This window comes from Haliaeetus albicilla, chromosome 13 (genome assembly GCF_947461875.1).
Source record: "Haliaeetus albicilla chromosome 13, bHalAlb1.1, whole genome shotgun sequence".
NCBI lineage: Eukaryota > Metazoa > Chordata > Aves > Accipitriformes > Accipitridae > Haliaeetus > Haliaeetus albicilla.
The window spans coordinates 14,450,405-14,468,256 of record NC_091495.1 but is presented as its reverse complement, the minus strand read 5'-3'; the positions used below and the strand labels follow the sequence as shown (position 1 = coordinate 14,468,256).

General features: G+C 39.8%; 1 long non-coding RNA gene across 1 annotated transcript; it reads left to right on the top strand.

The window, feature by feature from the left end:
- Window positions 1-3,271: 3,271 nt before the first annotated feature.
- Window positions 3,272-6,350, top strand: LOC138688831 (uncharacterized). Its single transcript, XR_011327635.1, has 3 exons — window positions 3,272-3,314; window positions 3,403-3,479; window positions 4,292-6,350. It is a non-coding gene; the product is annotated as an uncharacterized lncRNA (long non-coding RNA).
- The last annotated feature ends 11,502 nt before the right edge of the window (window positions 6,351-17,852 follow it).

Genomic DNA, 17,852 nt, shown 5'->3' with positions numbered 1-17,852 from the left:
AGCAGATTCAGTGTGATTCCTAAGCATTTGAAAATTGGCAGAATTTGAGCAGAGATAGTTGAAACCCTGTGTGCACAATACTTTCTTTTCTCATGAGGGGAAAGGCTTAGCATTTTAACTAGAGAGCAGGTTAAAAATTTTATTCTGAAACTTTGTTTGTATCCAGGTTATATTAAATGAGGAAATCTGAAAAACATTTCAGAAAGCTGGAAAAATAGAATCTTATCTTCCTTCATCTCTCCCCAATGGATAAGTGGTCTGGTTTGTCATACCAAAGAGCACTCAGTTGTTTTCTCAAATTAGTGAGCTCGTCATGAAATTCATACCTTGGTCCAAGCCCTATAAAAGTCTAATGTCTTACATAAGTGCTAAGTCAAGGATTTAGTTGAGGCATAAATTGGTGCATTGGCTTTGTATCAGCCGTTTACATTAGGGTGCAGTTTATTCTCTGCCTCAGGAAAAAATGTGCTTCAGCTTGTACTTGGGAGCACTATGATTATCTCCGGAGCAACCCCTTTTCTGTTCTCCTTCCTTAGAAAAATTGGGAAAAGATAAAGCTAGCAGGTTAGCGATGTTAACTAGGGGTGCTAACTAGTAAGTGTTAAAACTGGTGGAAGAGGAGCTGATTTTCAGACTGACGAGCTTATGGAGATCCCCCCTGGGGACAGAATAAATTAGCGTCACATGCGGAATTTGTATTTTTTCCCCCGACTGTTAAAACATCTCCCGTAGCTTTGCATTTTATACAGATCATTACCCACAATAAGAAGCTGGTCCACACAATAGCCTGTGTGTATGTGTATGTATCTGTAAATAAATACACTCGTATAGATCCTTCATCAGTGCCGTTCACTCACCCCTCTGTGCAATTCTGTTTAAGCTATTACCCCGCTTGAACCATTTGTCAGTGGAAGGAAGTGCCTGCAGAGAAGTGATACATTACTGTATCGTTTCTTGCTGTGAAGTGTTGATTTTAAAGCAGGCTAGCAGTCTGCAGCTGACCCCCTAATAAAAGTGAACAGACGTGCCTTAGGAGGTTTTGTTTTTCTTTTGTCCTGTTGTTATGCCCAGTTTAAGGAATCTTTTATTGTCTTTCAGCTATGCCATACTCAGCAATAAATTTCTCTCTTATGTTTGGCCTTTTCCCCTCTGGGAGTTTGGGATTCTTTCCCATTTCCATTTCTACATTTTTAAGCTGTGACAACCATCCTATTGCCTAGTTATTAGCTAGCAGGGCAGGTGTGCGATGTTTTCTTTTAGAAAGGATAATGTTAGCACCCAAATTCAGTGAGCAGCACAGGGATCATCCTCCGTTTTACAGACTGAGAACACAAACAAGGATGTTAATGTAAGACCATAAGCTGGAGAATGAAGACCAAAACCAGGTCAGCCTAGGCTAAACTGAAATAACGTGGAAAGTGGAAACACTATTCCCATTAAAAAATAATCCTGCAATAATATCTATATAGAGATAACTTGGATTAAGGGCAAGGCTGCTCTCTGTATACCAGCAGTGCACAACTGAGCTTTTAAGCATTGGTATCTTCCATGTCTGCAGTAGCAGACATTTACTTTACTACTCCATGAGAAAATGTAAATCTAGGAAGGAGGCTTCTGCCAGGCTCTTGGACACACTTACACTGTTACTGCATTTGCAGGATGGGTCATACAGAAATTGTGTATCACTTGCAAAGTCTAAAGACATATGTGATTGCATCTTTGTGAATTAATAATATCGGGACCATCACTGTCAATCAAGAAAATAAAAATTCTAATCTTGGTTTCTTAATGGTGATCAAAACATATGTCTCAGCTGAGTATCTCCTGCTTTGAGAAGGCCTTCAAAGTAATTTAGGCAGATTGTGTAATGGGGGCAGTGATAGTTGATCTTTCTTTGGACTGAATCTGTAAAGACTCAAAGACGAAGCTTCAAACTTGTCTTGCACCATGATTCCTGGATGTGGGTCCCTAACAGATGTAACCAGGGGAGTTAGATTTGCTGTAGTCAAAGGCAGTAAATTATTGACTTATTCATAATAAGGCCGTCTTAGGCATGCAGTGTGTTGCTGGGGCGAATGAACTCACTTTCAAATAGATTTACCTGTGCCTGAAGGATTAGTTAATAAAGCACATTTGTTTTAATTTCCTTTACCTACCCTACATTTACAAATTATAGTTCCTAATTAATGACATCAGGAGTGGAACTTGGGCTTTTAAAGCACCAGACCCGTGCTGTGCTGTAGACACATTTACATTCCATTTATGCAAGTCGTCCAATTAAAATTTACTCATAGAAAGTATATAATATACCAGAATGAATACATTATTTCCCCTATTAAATCTGCTTTCTTTGCTTTTCAGCAGAAGTGAACAACCTTTTTCCTTTGCCCCAAATGGGAATTCTTTTCAACCCCCCTGCCCCCCCCGAAATAGGCAGCAAAATTAAAGGAAAATTTCTCAGATCAAATTAGTAAATTATAGGTCTTAAATAAAGAATTGGGAAAATGAAAGGCTTCCCTTTAATTTTGTGTATATGACTGCATTTAAAAATTGAAAAAACGTGGTACGATCCTACACAATATCAATGCCCCTTCACATCAAGAGAAAAACATCACAGGACTGAGATGCCTCTGTCACAGGATGGCCCATATCTCAGAGAAAGCAAGTCATTCAATAATAGCAGCACGAACTACTTCAGGTTTTCCTTTTAAAGATAATGAGCAAAATTTACCAGGCACTTGCCAAACAAAGACACATAAAAATGACTTCCAAAAGCTTTCTGGCACACGCTCTTCTTATTAAGCACAGGAACAATTTTCATGCAGCATCTGTGAAGAGTTTCTTGTCAGACCATAGTAATATGCACAACAACTTTCGCAGCTCCTCAGTTCTGAGCGGTGCCCTTCAGTGCATCCCAGTGCCCTTCTGCTCCCGAAGGGTAACAGAGCAGCCTCTGCAGAGCATTTCAGGTGTGCAGCTAGCGTTAGCCTTTCCACAGGTTCATTTTCTTGCAGGCGCTTATGAGCAAAGCTGATCTAAGCGCGGCATCTTCAGTAAGAGCAGCTACTGTCAGTAATTCTGCAAATGAAGGAGTTGGTGTTTTCTGGAACCACGGAGTGAACAAATTGGCATGAATGATACCTCCCCACATGGTCGATGAAATTATGCCAAATTGTAGGTAGGCTTAATGCAGTAGGTAGAGGGAAGAATCATGGTATACTATTTGAAATTTTCCATGCTTCCACAGGAAAACAGCAGATGGCAGCAAGAGAGACAGTGTGCATCCAGATCTGGGGTTTGCCTTCCTCGCTTTGGTGGGTAGGCTTTGAATCATTTCTTGGCTAACTTCTCTTCTAGCTGGTCATGAAAATATAAGACAGTTGAAATGCCCTTTTCTTTTAGGCATGTGATCTCAGTATCTGTGATCTTCATCCTGGCAAGGTATTTCTTGGCCCAAGTCTCTCTGGCCTGGCACTGAAGTATCCTTTGTCCTTTTATGTGGTTTATAAATGCTTGAGAAATCGCGCTGAAGGCAAAGGTGAGTGCCCAGAGCAACTCGATCTTTTTATTTTGTTTTAAATATAATAGTGGTGAATAGGAACATTTCTCGTTCTAAAGCATGCTTCTCAGACAAAATCCTTCACACGTCAGGGCCACAGCTCCCAGGGTTTACTGCTGGACGCAGAGAATGTATTAGACCAGAGACAAGATAGGAGAAAATTGCTGCCTGAGCATCATGTGATAAATAAATGGAGTCACAGGCAAAGGCAATGCTTTTCAACAGAGAAAGAAAAGTGTCATTCAAAACCTAATATTGCTGAAGTTGTGAGACAGGCATTAAAGACAAAAAGTTTCATTTAATATCCAGGTGCTCATGAATTCATCCTTTAAACAGCAGCCCCTGGAGGTTAAGATTTCCACAGGAAGTTCAGGGCATTGACATTAGGTTCTGCAGCTCCACCTCTGCAGAGGTATAATATGTTTTAAGGAAATAAAGCTTGAACTGTGAGAGGGGCAAGTTTCCTTTAGGGCTTCATAGCTGAGAAAAGCAAGTACATTGGGACAGTACAGAGTCAAATTTAGCAAAAATGTCTTAAGTTAACAATTCCTGTGACATTATGAATAGCGTCTCTTTTTTTTTTTTTTTTTTTTTTTTTTGAGCAAGTTCCCTACTTCCATTGTTTTTACAGACATTCCTATGTGAAGTTTTTTCTTACTCTTCCTGCATATTATATGCTGGCTATACAGATGTCTCATGCTCGGTAGATTCCTTTACCACATTTCAGATCAGGCAACCCAGTCCTCTTCAGAGCCATATATTTCTAAATGATTTTTCTCGTTACTCTGCTAATTCTTTCACCATGTTCTTTTCTACTGTGGGATATAAGATTTTTTTTGGCTCAAACGGCCCTGCTGGGTTGACTGCTTGTTCCAGTCCCCGTTCACAACTGATAGTGATTTTCTGAAGGTTCCTTGTTTCATATTTAAACAAGAAAATTTCTTATGGTCTCCTAGTGACTTCAAAGTTACAGTGCTCTTCCTGTTCCTATGTAAGCCTTTTAAAGGTTTCCTTTGTCTTTCTGTATCTCTGCATGCCTTGGTTGAAGTATGCATGATAATGAATGACATTTTCTCTCTGAATAAAAGATGTACCAGACAGACTATATTGGCTATACATACTATTTTTCTCTGCCAATTCAAAGGAGTTAGAGATGTCTCCAGCATTTCTTCATATGGAAAACCGTTGTGAGCTGGTTTATATTTTGCTGTTCCAGCTGTTACAATTTATGGAGATCAAAATCTGATTTAAATATTCTTTCTACAAAGACTGTCAAACCAGAACCTTGCTGGGAGAGGACAGGTGGCAGCATACGAAAGGGGGAACTGATCTGTTTCTCTTATTTTTCTTATTTCAATATGATTGCTACTATAGTTTGTGCTTCAGGTAATGTTCTGAAGTCTAGGAGATCTGCACTGAATGTTTTTTTTGTCACGTCCCTCCCCAGCTATGTCAGCCTTCCAGCATCATTCAGAGCTGGGAGTACCTGAGGGGTTATCTGTACTGACCATATACCTGGCTAAGACCATTTCCACCGATTCTTCCAGGGCATACCACACCAGTAGAGTAGATGAAAGGATGGAGTCTGCCCAAATCTTTTACCAACATGGAAGAAGTGGATGAGCAACCAGTCCACTGGTTTATGAGGAGACTGTAAAGATAACAGCTAAGTGGAAAAGGCAAAAAGCACCATCAGGCACTAGTAGACCTTAGTTAGTAGTCCAAATGAAAATATTGCTACTTAGACTTATAAGGGTTTCGGGTAAATGAAACAGTAAAAGTTTGATTGTGATGACAGGCATTTGGAAGGGCTTTTAAATTATTCTAGCTGGTTCCACATCAGTAGAAAAGAGTAACTGATCTTGAGGACTGCAAAAAAAATGTAGATTAAAACTAGTAAACATGAATAAAATGGGAAGAAAAATACAAGACTGCGGCAACTGAGAAAAAAACATGGAGGAGAACTTATGTCTGATAATGGGAGGAATGGAGCAGCCTTTCTTTAACAGACCTGGAGTCGTTAGTCATCTTTTTCTTGTTTTCTATGCCTTATGGGTTTAGGTTTGTCGAAGGAATACTGCTGAAAACATGCTGTGTACTTCAGGCAGCAAGTGAAGAGTTGTATTTGAATCATTTTTGTATGTAGCAAAAAAAATTACTCAAGGGCATTTTGAGTGCTACTGTCTTTCCCCAAGGAAAGCGGAGGAGTTGGTGGGCAGGTACCAGTTTCTCACTCTGCTCGTCTGTCCATCGCATGGACAATTGCACCAAGCAAAATCAAAATACTACCCTACTCTAGCAGCAGTGCTTTATGTCCATTCCTACTCAACTAGCTCTCACTTAAATAGATGTAGGATAGTAAAAATCCTGATTCAAGAACATGCAGCTCACAAATGGAGGAAAACTACATGATGCATAAAGGGACTTTCACAAAAAAATGGCATTTGTCATGCGAACTCATTTCCTTTTAATAAACCAACCTTGGGGTTTTTTTAAATACAAACTGTTATCTGTAAATATTAATGAAACCACATTATAACGGGAATATGAGAGTATGGAATAAGCACAGTTTGGATGTAATGTGAACATACAATATGAATAAAATGCTTTTGGTGCACTTGGACTTGGCTGCATTTTATTTTTTCTCAGCATTCTTCCTGCTTTCAGTTCCTGTATTGTCTATACTGGTTATTTAAACAAATTTGGTCTGGATTTCATCTGAAAGAAGCAAGGAGGACCATATATGCCTTTTAAGATAAAATTCATGTTTCCTTTTTAGTATTCCTACTGCTTGCTAAATGATTGCAAGTACAGTTTATCCTCTCAGTTCATTTCGGCAGAAGAATTTGAATCACCACTGGAATGCATGTGGCAAGCAGAGAAACTCTACCAGCAATGAAGCCCCTCATCAAAAAGAGCGCCTAGTAGTTTTAAGACTGCATTATGGCTTGGATTGATTTTGTGGTGACTTTTGTTTGGTTTCTTGCCATTATTCCAGAAATTACAAAGATCAAAGAAAGAAAGTCGTATTGATTGGCTTGGGTCTGGTCAAAAACTAGATTTGTGTCTTCTAATGTAACTAAGATTTTACAGATGACTTGGTTCATGTTAAAGCTAGGGATGCATGTATATTGAATTATCAGAGGATTAGAACCAGCTGCATTATTTTGAAAATATTTTTGTGCATATTCTGTCCAGCAAAATGCACAGAGCAGGCTCTTGCTATACGAATTTTAGCAAACACCTAAAAAAACCCCCATGGAGACTAATTGAGGGTCTGCCCCTGTTTACTGCTGATTACCTTTTCTTCAAAGAAACCACATTGTGCATGGCTGAACACATGAGTTCAGGTCCATAAATCTCATCTTTGACTGTGAATTAACAGTAAAAAGGATCAGATCTGAAGAATTTACTTGAATAAAACTAGAATCCAGTCCAGTAACAGTAGGAGATCCACAAGACACTGGGAATGACTTTCCAGTTTCCTGCCTTACATTTCGTGCACCTTCATAAAGGGATTTTGAACAATCTGATTCTAATTTTGTAATGTTTTGCACTGACTCTGCACATCTGTAAATGACTACACCAGATGCAAAATGATGAAGAATCAGCACTAGTGAATAGTGGATTTGTCTGCTAGCAGAATTATACTTAATTATTTACTTCTTTAGATTCTGAAGATTAAAATCTTTTCATAATGTCTCAGGACACCCAGAAATATCAAACACAGTGCTAAAACAGACCATAAAGATTTTCACTGTTAAAATAGATTTACCCCAATTTATTAAATTTATTTAGAGCTCTTTGAAGACACTAACTGAAGAACACTTAAATTATTAAAGTATTCCAAAGATACTTTTTCTTATCATTAAAAGACCAGCATCCACACTTGCAGCAATGTTACTACCATTAACTAGATAAAACAGAAGTAGTTTTCCTAGCATTAGTACTATGTAGTTTATTCTGTTCCAGGCTCTTAAATTCATTACCTAAGAAGTATTGTGAAAAACAAGGAAAAATTCTTGCTTAGTGTCCATGAAGTCTTCTGTTATTGATGTCCACTTACACTGAAATTATTCTGGATGCTCATCTGCAAGGAAGATCATTTGCTGCAAAATTCAGAATTCTTTTGCTAAGTTAATCTCTTTTTGCATATATGTCTTAGATTTAAAATACATTATTAGTGGTGCTTAGTAAGACTAGTTAATTTTTTAAGGGGTAATTCTTGCCAAATTTATTGCATGGGATAATCTCACCAGAAAAAGTTCAGGCTTACTAGGAATAAGCACTTTATATTTTTATTAAGTTCAGGGGATATTTCTTTGCAGAACTTTTTTCCTGAAGGAGATCACTTATGGTAAAAACAGCATGCTTCTGCCATGCATGTTTTTCCCATAAACTTCAAGTCCCTTTACAGCATATGCTGATGCTTCTGAGAAATAAGGCTTTGTCTTGAATACAGAGCCAAATCAATTATTAACTTCTCATACATAAGGTTTATGGTGCAGGCCAGGCCTCTAAAGCCAAGTGTGATTTTGCATCAGGTATTATAGCTATATGATTTTACTAAAAACGTAGCTTTACTCTTGTACACATGTATTTGTATATCAAAGGAAAATACAAAGCAAAGTCTTAACTCTGTCTTCATCTTGCCTGGGCAGTCTTTGTGGGTTGCATTGGAGCTGTACGGGTTCACTACAGGTTAGGCATCTCTCCCTGGTTTTCTGCTGATTACCTCTTTAATTCTCAGCAGTAGTGAGTACAGTCTAACTTGCTGCAGCAAACTCCAGTGAAAAGCATTATTCAGCTCCCAGGAGATTCTTTTCTGGAAGTCCTGTTTTATTTTTTCTTTTGAATATTAGTTTAAAAGGAAAATGTGGCTCTTAAAATTTCTCGGCCTTACCAGAGAAGGCTGGAAGGCATTCAGGCCCAGAGTTCAATAACAGCCTCCATACTTGTGCAAAGATTTATTTCAGTTTTGCTCGCTAGCAATTTTTACTAATTTTAATCAGGTGTCTAATTAACTTTTACCAGGTTTCTACTTGCAGAATCAAACCAGCTTACAGAAGGCTTTAACAAATACATGTATTTTTCTTCTCTTTCAGTCTGTTCAGTTTGCATTCAGCTCAGGTTTTTGAGCTTTCTTCACACCAGGGGATATGGAAATTGCTTTTAACTGATACCTGAAATTCTCTTGTAATCAGATTTCATATTTTCAGGACTTCAGAAAAGACTTCTAATTCCATCATTGATTTTACAATATTAATAGTTTATAACAAGAATAATGATATGCTAGATATATAATAATGTATTGACTATTGTATTTTAATGCCATGTATATTCTATGATATACATTGTATTTTAATACAATATATTGCAATAAAAATCTATAATAAAGGCTTTATAGTCTTCTCTGAAATGTTGATGTCTGTCTCAAAAAAAGGGCGAGTAAATCATTAGACATCCACAGAGCTGCAGCAATTTTCAGAAGCAGAGAACACTGCATGGTGTTTCTATGCTGAAATAATCATAGTGCAATTTCTATTTTTGAAAAATACATCTATCAAGGGAATAGATCTGATCTTAGATTTGATTGCACAACACCTAGCAAGAGAGGTCATGGATCGGCTGGGTAGGCACTAACCTGGACCACAAAGAGCTAAGCTCTCCTCAGCCTCTCCTGGGGCACCCTGAGCAAGCAGCTCTGCTTCTCCACGTCTGGATCCCACAGAGGGATTCCCATCCCGTGTGGGATCAGAGGGGCCCTGTTGCTCTTCTTACTCAAATAGTCATGAGAGTACCGCATGAAAAGTGTTCAGCAGCAAGCAAATACATCTTGACTCACCAATGTGATATTAAGAGTAGATATTTCAAACTTTCTGTTCCAGCCTTTAAAAAGCAAACTGATTTGGGGAAATAATCTTCCTGATTTTTCTTTTTCCCGGCTCCAAATCATTGACTGCTACTGATGGGTCACATAAGTAGGTCTACACTAACAACTAATGCAAATTACAATATTGCAGAGAGGAAAACTACCCATAAAATTTTTGCTTAGTATGCTAATGTAAGTATAAAGTAGGAATGAAGAAATTTAAATAACAACTAAAGACATATTAAAGAAAAAGGTCTAGGCCAGCTCTTCTTCCATTTACTTGCCAAGACTGGAAGACTGATTTCATATTGCTTTGTGTGCACTAGCCACGTGGGACACTGTCACCTAATCATATCCATGAACCTCCCGAAACCTGGCTGACAAGAATCTCCATCCCACGAGACTCACACCAGAAAATAGTTGTGCAGAGAGGTGTCAGTGAACATGGGTTCATTTTTTAAATGCAAACCACATTTCTACCACCTCGGTTTCGAGACTAGCCAACACCTTCAATGTAAATACCAGACAGTAATAAAAAGAGATAAGGCTGATGTTGATTAACTAGAAGTTTTGTTATAAAATAAAGCATGAGATTTAATGATCCTGAGTCACGCAGTGTCAAGTTCAAGAAATTGCTTCACCGATTGTTTCACTAAGAGGGAAAATGGAGTTTAGAGAAGGCCAGGTTGCTTGATATGATGGCTTGCGTCATTAAATCTATTATTAAGTGATATGTAGTATATTATGTGATGCAGTTCCAGATTTATAAAATGGATCCTGAAACTCACTGGGAACTGGTAATGCTAGATACTTCGTACATCTGGTTATCTGCAGAGTTGTTGAATTATGCCCATGGGACTTGCCTCTAGGCATTCTTTTTTTGTTGTTGTTTTTTGGTTTGTTCTTTGTTTGGTCAATTTTGACTCCTGTATGTAAAGTTTTCTGGAGCATTCACAGATTATAGATATTTTCCTGATAAGGTTATATTTCTGAGGGCTGTGATCCTGCCTGTGGATTCACTGATTAACGATGCCTGTAGGATACCCTATGGCCTTACTTGAGTGCAAAGGCAACAGAGGTAAAATCGTCAGACACAAACTGGTAAGATAACAGTCGAAGGGAACAGGTAGAAAGCGACAAGCATCAGAAGTGTCAGTGGGGAGCAGAGTGGTGGTCCGAAGGAGGAAATGGGCTCTTTTCTGTGGCAGCAGCGCTTCATCTGCTTTACGGGCAATGTTGCACTGCGGATGAAGCAGCTCTGGAGAGAGTGTGAAAGCTGACCTGGGGAGGTCTGAAGTCTGAAGTGAGGTGGGAGCCATCAGCAGAGCAACATCAATCTCCGCTGACTGGGGCCGCAGCTCTGAGCCCTCCGTTGGCTTTGTGGTTCTGCGAAGGTATCTATTGGAATAATTCAGCAGGAGCACAGGTTTCTTTTTAAAAACTACCTGGAAATAAGAACAGCACAGAATCTGTAAGTCCTTTGCACAAAGAATGAATGTTTTTTTCTCTAGGCCTTGCTCTTGTAAGGTCAAAACTGAGAACCTGTAATATAAATATGCTAGTGAAACTGCTCCATATGGCTTGATCCCAGTTCCCTGAGATCACTGACAACTTCTTTTGTGTTAACTTAAATGGACTTTGGGTAGGACCTGGTAATAATTAGAGTACAAAATGTCTGGCACTCTCAGGAAAACAGGTGGATGAATCCATAACTAAGCAAAAAATGAACTTGTGCATATTTATTGTGGACAGCTGCAGGCAAAATCCCAATGTTTTAACCCTGTTATGTGCCTGCATTCCTTTGCGCTAACCACTTGTTATTTATCAGTTGCACCACACCAGCACCTCCTTATGAGGAAGAATTGGCTGTGATTGATACGGACACCATCCTCGGCGCATGGCCTTGCCCAAGGGACTCCCGGGGAAGTTGGGGACATCCGGTGTGAGAAAGGACTACAGGCTGCCTGCTGAGTGTAGCCCTTCAGTCTGGAACTTCTTTGGAATAAATGCATGTGGCTCTTCATCACCTCTTTGGAAAGAAGGACAAATTTGCATAGCAAGAGCAAGTAAAGCAAAGGTACCAAATCCGTTACCACACCCCCCACCCGTGAATGTGCTTTTCCAACCTTCCTTGAACCAATTAAAACTATCAGTTGAGTGTTTAATGAAATGTGGCTTAATATTCTTTATCAATAATCATTTCAGAGATAAGGAGATTCTGCAATAAGCTACATAAAAAAGAAGCAAGGGCTGTGTCTAGCAGACACTAGGCACACAAAAATAATTCTCATGAAAAAAACCTGCGTTAGCAATAATGTGTCGCCGATTCACGTCATGATCTGCTCTGCTTTGCTGCTCTGGAAAGGACTAGGACTGCTTCCAATACAAATGAGAGACAAACCTTCACTTACTCCAAAAGCAGTAGGCTCAAACTTTAAAACACTCCTTTCATTTCACCCACACTTACTGATATGTGTCTGATTAATCAATATACTGTACAGAATTTGAAACAGGCGTTCTAGAAGATTTGGGAAATATCCTTGCATATTTTATATGTTTACACATTGTTAATTTGCCACCTACTGTCACTAAAACCACTGACATCAACTGCAGTCTTTTGTTGTTAGCTTCAGAAGGTTTTGCATTAGGCCATAAAATTTCACTTGAAAAATAGAATTAAGGATGAAATCCTGATTTCTCTGAAGTCAATGACAAAACTTGAATTTTATTTCAGTGTTAATGCTGGTGATTGCAAAGGTAACCTTCCACCAGGTATTCAATTCAATTTATATAATTATATTTTTGTATATGTAATGACTAATACTTCCTCATTAATGTTTAAAAGAGATTTCAAAGTCTGTACAGCTATGTTTGCTTGCCTACAGAAGAGAGAAATAGTTAAGAAAAACTTCCTAGGACGCTATATGTCTTAATGAAATTATTTTTTACTTTCACTGTTTAAAATCAGCCCTGCCTCTTTTTCTCTCTCTCTTTTTTTTTTTTTTTTTTTTAATTTTCCTGAATCTGGCAGGGCAATGCTGAGATGGCCATCAGTTGTCAAGATGATCTGAATCTGAGGCTGGTAAATTGTCCTGGTTTCAGCTGGGATGTAGTTAACTGTCTTCCTAGTAGCTGGTACAGTGCTGTGTTTTGAGTTCAGTATGTGAAGAATGTTGATAACACTGATGTTTTCAGTTGTTGCTCAGTAGTGTTTAGACTATAGTCAAGGATTGTTCAGCTTCTCATGCCCAGCCAGGGCACCTGACCCAAACTGGCCAACAGTGTATTCCATACCATGGGACGTCCCATCTAGTTTAGGAACTGGGAAGTGGGGGGCAGGGAATCGCCGCTCGGGGACTGGCTGGGTGTCGGTCGGCGGGTGGTGAGCAATTGCCCTGCGCATCATTTGTACATTTCAATCCTTTTATTACTACTGTTGTCATTTTATTAGTGTTATCATTATCATTATTAGTTTCTTCTTTTCTGTTCTATTAAACCGTTCTTATCTCAACCCAGGAGTTTTACTTCTTTTCCTGATTTTCTCCCCCATCCCACTGGATGGGGGGGGAGTGAGTGAGCGGCTGCGTGGTGCTTAGTTGCTGGCTGGGGTTAAACCACGACATAAATACAGATGGAGTTTCAGATTTCAGGCACAGAGTGTTGTGAACACGCAAAAAAAAAAAAATCAGGAAAAGATTTTAACATCTACCTCCTAATCTGTGTTAGCTTAATTTATTTCTCTAGGTGTTTACTTGTACTGGGAAACCACCATGACTTAGCCTATGCCCTTTCACTGTTTGCATAAGTGACTTGGTAGAAGACATTGCTTCACTGTCTTTAAACTTCCAAACTCCTATTTCCCATTACAGCTTTACCTGGAGTTGGTGGGATATGCAGTACAGGATTAAAACAATACCATGGGAAACTTAAAGTTTCTTATTCTTCATTCCTTCCTTTTAAGGGCTCATGACTGAACTCACAAATAAATATCAGGTATAAATTTCCAGTGCCTGTTTGTTTTTATTAATATCCACATAATTCTTACAGTCCTTTTGGTGGTATTATTCTGGGAAGAAGCGTGCTCCTCTTTCTGTGTTGGCTGTCAAATCAATTTTTCCTATCTTCTTTCAAAAGAGGAATTTATTTCTCACCAAGCACTATCAGTCAGAATTTAAGATAGAGTTTTAAACCATGTAGAGTTTGGTTTTAACTGGGCAATTTTTTATTTGGAATAGTGTTGAATTAGAGCAAGAAGTGGCATAAAGAAGACACATGTATGACTCTGCTGAAAGCTATTGCTGGGCTAATTCTGCATTGAATTAAGGAGTTTTGGAGTTTTACTACTCTGAAAAAAACTGTCCTCTTTCATATCCTAGCGCTCTGTGTTCCTAATAGTTCACATTACCTGGTCCTTTCTCTTCACTGCACCAAGGACGGTTTCTACAACAAGGCAACTAGTGCTAGTGGGGTTGTTATAACACCATAAAATATCCATGAAGGCACCAACAGGTTTTGCTGTCTTTTTTTTTAAGACAAGAACAGGCCAGCACAATACCTACTGATGGCTAACCTTACTTCTTTCACCCTTCCAGTATATCTTCAGTGCTCTGCGTCCACAAAGGTTACGCAAGAGAAATGAAGCACACAGTAAAAATATGCCTTTCTAACACTAGAGATGAAGAATTGGGCTCTTTGTATTGCACATTAGTTGCCTCATTTTGAAAAATAAAATGGAGCTAGAGCACTGTGCATCTGCTGCTGGACAACATACAAGGGGTCAAGCACAGGTACGTAGTATCATACTGAACCCTCCTCAGTACCTGCTGTGAGCACTCCAGATGCCTTGCTTACATCTAGGATGTAGGGTGAGATGACAGTTTAGTAACAGGCATTTCTCTGCAAACTGCCTCTTCCCTCCCCCTGCCATCACTCTGTCATGGAAGACAAAGTCTTGGATTTATGTATTCATAGGAAAGTTACCACTTCTACTTTAAAAAATGGAATAAGGTAGCTCACATCCATTATGCATTAGGGGTTTCTGGGCAGGAAGCTGGCACTGGATAATTGGTGCTCTATAAATTCACACACTCCGTTACTGCACCATATCCTCCCTTTGTAGTGAAGCCGTAAGGACGAAATCTCTATAAGCATTTCTCATGACAAAATCCTCTGGCTAGATGTAATAACAGCTTTTTGCTTGGCCATATATTTTTATATATCTAACATTTTCCTAAAGCTCCCATTCCCAACATTTCCTTTTAAATATAGATGTCTTCCAAATCCTCCTAATTATAGCTATTATCCTTAATCTCATATTAAGGCAGGTCTATCTGTGATGAAAAAAGTGCTATACAGCTACAAAGAGACAAACAGATAGTGCTACCTGGCATAAAAAAATGTTACCTGGCAGAGAAAGCTGGGAAGATAATGGTTAGATAAAAAACCCTCTTCCTCCTTTGCCATTGAAATGCTTTAATCACATCAATGGATTCCCTGCAACAGCCACCCTGGCAGCAACGTGATCTTTATTCCTGATCCACCGCAGAAAGCGTAGCTGAACAATAGATCCCTTGTGCTTGCTCTGAATGGGCAAATAGATGGGAACACCATCAGATCTGCTGCGCCAGTCAACATCAAGTAGCATTAAAAATCACCAGAACCTGGATCCACCTCTGGTACATGCAAATCTAAGCATATTTCAGCAGCACATAGTGTCCAACCAAAGCTATGTGTTTATTTGTACTTACAACGTAGTTCTCATTTTCCTCACAGACTGTGATTGTATGGATTGTTCTAACTATCTATGAAGAACATATTTTGCAAGAACTATTTCTATGCTAGCAAAATAACCACAGTTATTATTTAAACAATGTGATCTGGAGTTTCGATCTGGATGCACCAGTCACACCATTAATTTCTGTTTCATGATTCATTTGGTACAATTCTTGGAATTATTTTTTTATTTCAGTGGTCTTTTAAACTGTCCCTTTACTATTGTTTTTAAGTCTAATGTTTGGATTTGATGAGTTCCTAGAAAATAAGCTTCAGTCCTGCTCACTTCCATGCTGGCATCCTTTGGAGAATTCAGTGTTCTCTCCTGCGAGCCCTTGGAGAGCGGTGTAATGTGTTTAGCACGATGGAGTTTTTTCCTTTTCCTGTGCTCTGCTTGTCAACAGTACATTACCTTTGACTTTCCATGTCTCCAAACTGTTCCTCAAGCAGATTGCATATGAAATTTAGTGCTCTCCACTCTTTATAGTTTTCCACTTGTTATGCGGAGGAGGTAACAAATCCTTCCCTCACCACAAAATACCTCTCTTGCCAGTCACAGTCTTTAATGTTAGTGTTACTCGTAGCCTGAAAGGGCTGTTAGTCTCCCTGAGAGGCAACAGAATTGATTATTTATGTTCGGCTCAGCCTCTCTTCCTTTCCCGTGCAGTCATCCCATGTTTTCAGTTCACTGCAGGTGTAGGAGCTGGACTTCGGCATAAGCAGACCCCCAGAGACAGAGGGACGCCTGAGTACCAGCTCCTGGTGGTACCTTTTTAGCAGTGCCAGCCCGACACCTGGCTCCTGACCCAGCAACACCTGCCTGGGACACCGTTTTGTCTCAGCCTACCCCTTAGTCTCTGCAAATCTGCAATTACAACCCCCCACATAGTCTCTTTATGAATTTCTACATTTGCTGTTTCAAGGTGAGGAGCCTCAAAAAGAGACGCTTTTAGCAGGATGTTTTGAGAAAAAGGGTCCAAAAAGGATGTGAATATAAATTAAGCAAATTTAATTACTGTTTGGAAAGTACATTTCAGTACAGTTTGTGGCTGTTCTTATCCAGCAGTGCCGTGCACAGACAGAGGGAAATTATATGTATTTACAGAGGGAGAAAAGGATTTGGCTGGCTCCAGTGCCTTCAGCTGACTCTAGGTATATTAGCTATCCAATTTTTAAAAAAGATTTTAAAAGACCTCTGTGGACCATAGCTGCCACTTCCTCACCATTTCATGGGTGGCTGAGTTGTGCTGCGGGCAGGAGGTCCCCGTTCCCGTTGTTGCCCGTGGAGGTGGAGGTGGTGGTGGCAGCAGGGGGTCCCCAGGCACCTGGGGAGATGGGAGGTTGGCGGCGAGCCCCGGGGCTCCCCTCTGCAGTCCCCTGGGTGCCCCCACACCACTCGGCTATGGTGAGACCCCCCCAGGTCTCTGCTGGTGCTGTCTCCATCATGCCCATTGCCTCCGGAGCCCTCAGCTCTGGGGCCAAAACATGCACCTGAGGATCCTGGCGTCAAGAGGCAGCTGAGATGAGAGGGTCGCTTCCTACTCCTCCAACCTGGAGCTTTTATAATCAGACTTTGCTCATATACAAAAGCTGGGGTTTTTCCCTGTGTTTTCTTCCCCCCCGGCCCTGATGTCCATCAGAGCTGAAACACCAGCTGAGACCCCACGCAGTCGCAGGGCTCACAGGGCTGGACCTCAGGACGCGGAGCCTGCAGCCTGTCGACCCCACCATTTTGCAGAGACTTCAGCTCCTTCACAAAAGACATGCAAACAGAGGAAATGGTCCTTATTCCTTCTCTCCACAGTGCGCACACGCTCCAGAGCAGCCAGACTGTGGCCTTCTGGTTTTCATTATGACTAAATGTTGGAAATGTGGTGTGCATTTTCCAGAAGGGGCATGTTGTGTATTTAATTTATGAAAGTAAAGAAGAGAGGAAAAGTCTTCTAGATTCCTTTTGGTTCAGCATTTTGTATAAATCCGAGAACTGGGGTAGTACTGTGCCATGTCTTCCAATGATCATTAGCCAGATGTCTGTGTATATGCTGTTAAAAAATAAAATATTATAAAAAAGATTTGTGCTACTGTTTTATTTGTAATGCAGTTGTGTACAGGAGTCTTATTAACATTTCTTGATAAGAAGGACATATACCTAGAGGAAAAAAAAGCTGCAGTATGTGGATGCTATTTCAGTTCTGAAGCCTAGATATTTTTAGCACCTTCATTTTTGGAATAACTTCTACCCTAGCTCTATGAAACAGAGATACACAATACGTGCAGAGAATGCAGAAAAAGACTTCTTTTACTTCAACTATGCATATGTACTGGGCTGCACAGTACAGCGTGTGTATTGGGAACTGGCTTAGAGCTGAGACTTGGCAGTATGAGGGTGTCCACGGGACAGATAAATGAGCAGTTTGCACTGACGGACTCTGGTCTGCACCTACAGAGTTGCAACAAGACCTCACTCGTTGAAAAAAACTCAGGAGAAACATAGGATGTCATAAACCTGATTCATTCCTACTTTGTAAAGATGTACATCAGGAGTAAGGTTTTTTTGATCCAGTGAGGTTAAGATCTGAATTGAAGAAATGGGCTATCTTTGTCTGATAAGTGAAAACTCATGTCTGCTCTGTGCAAGCTTTTCACAGA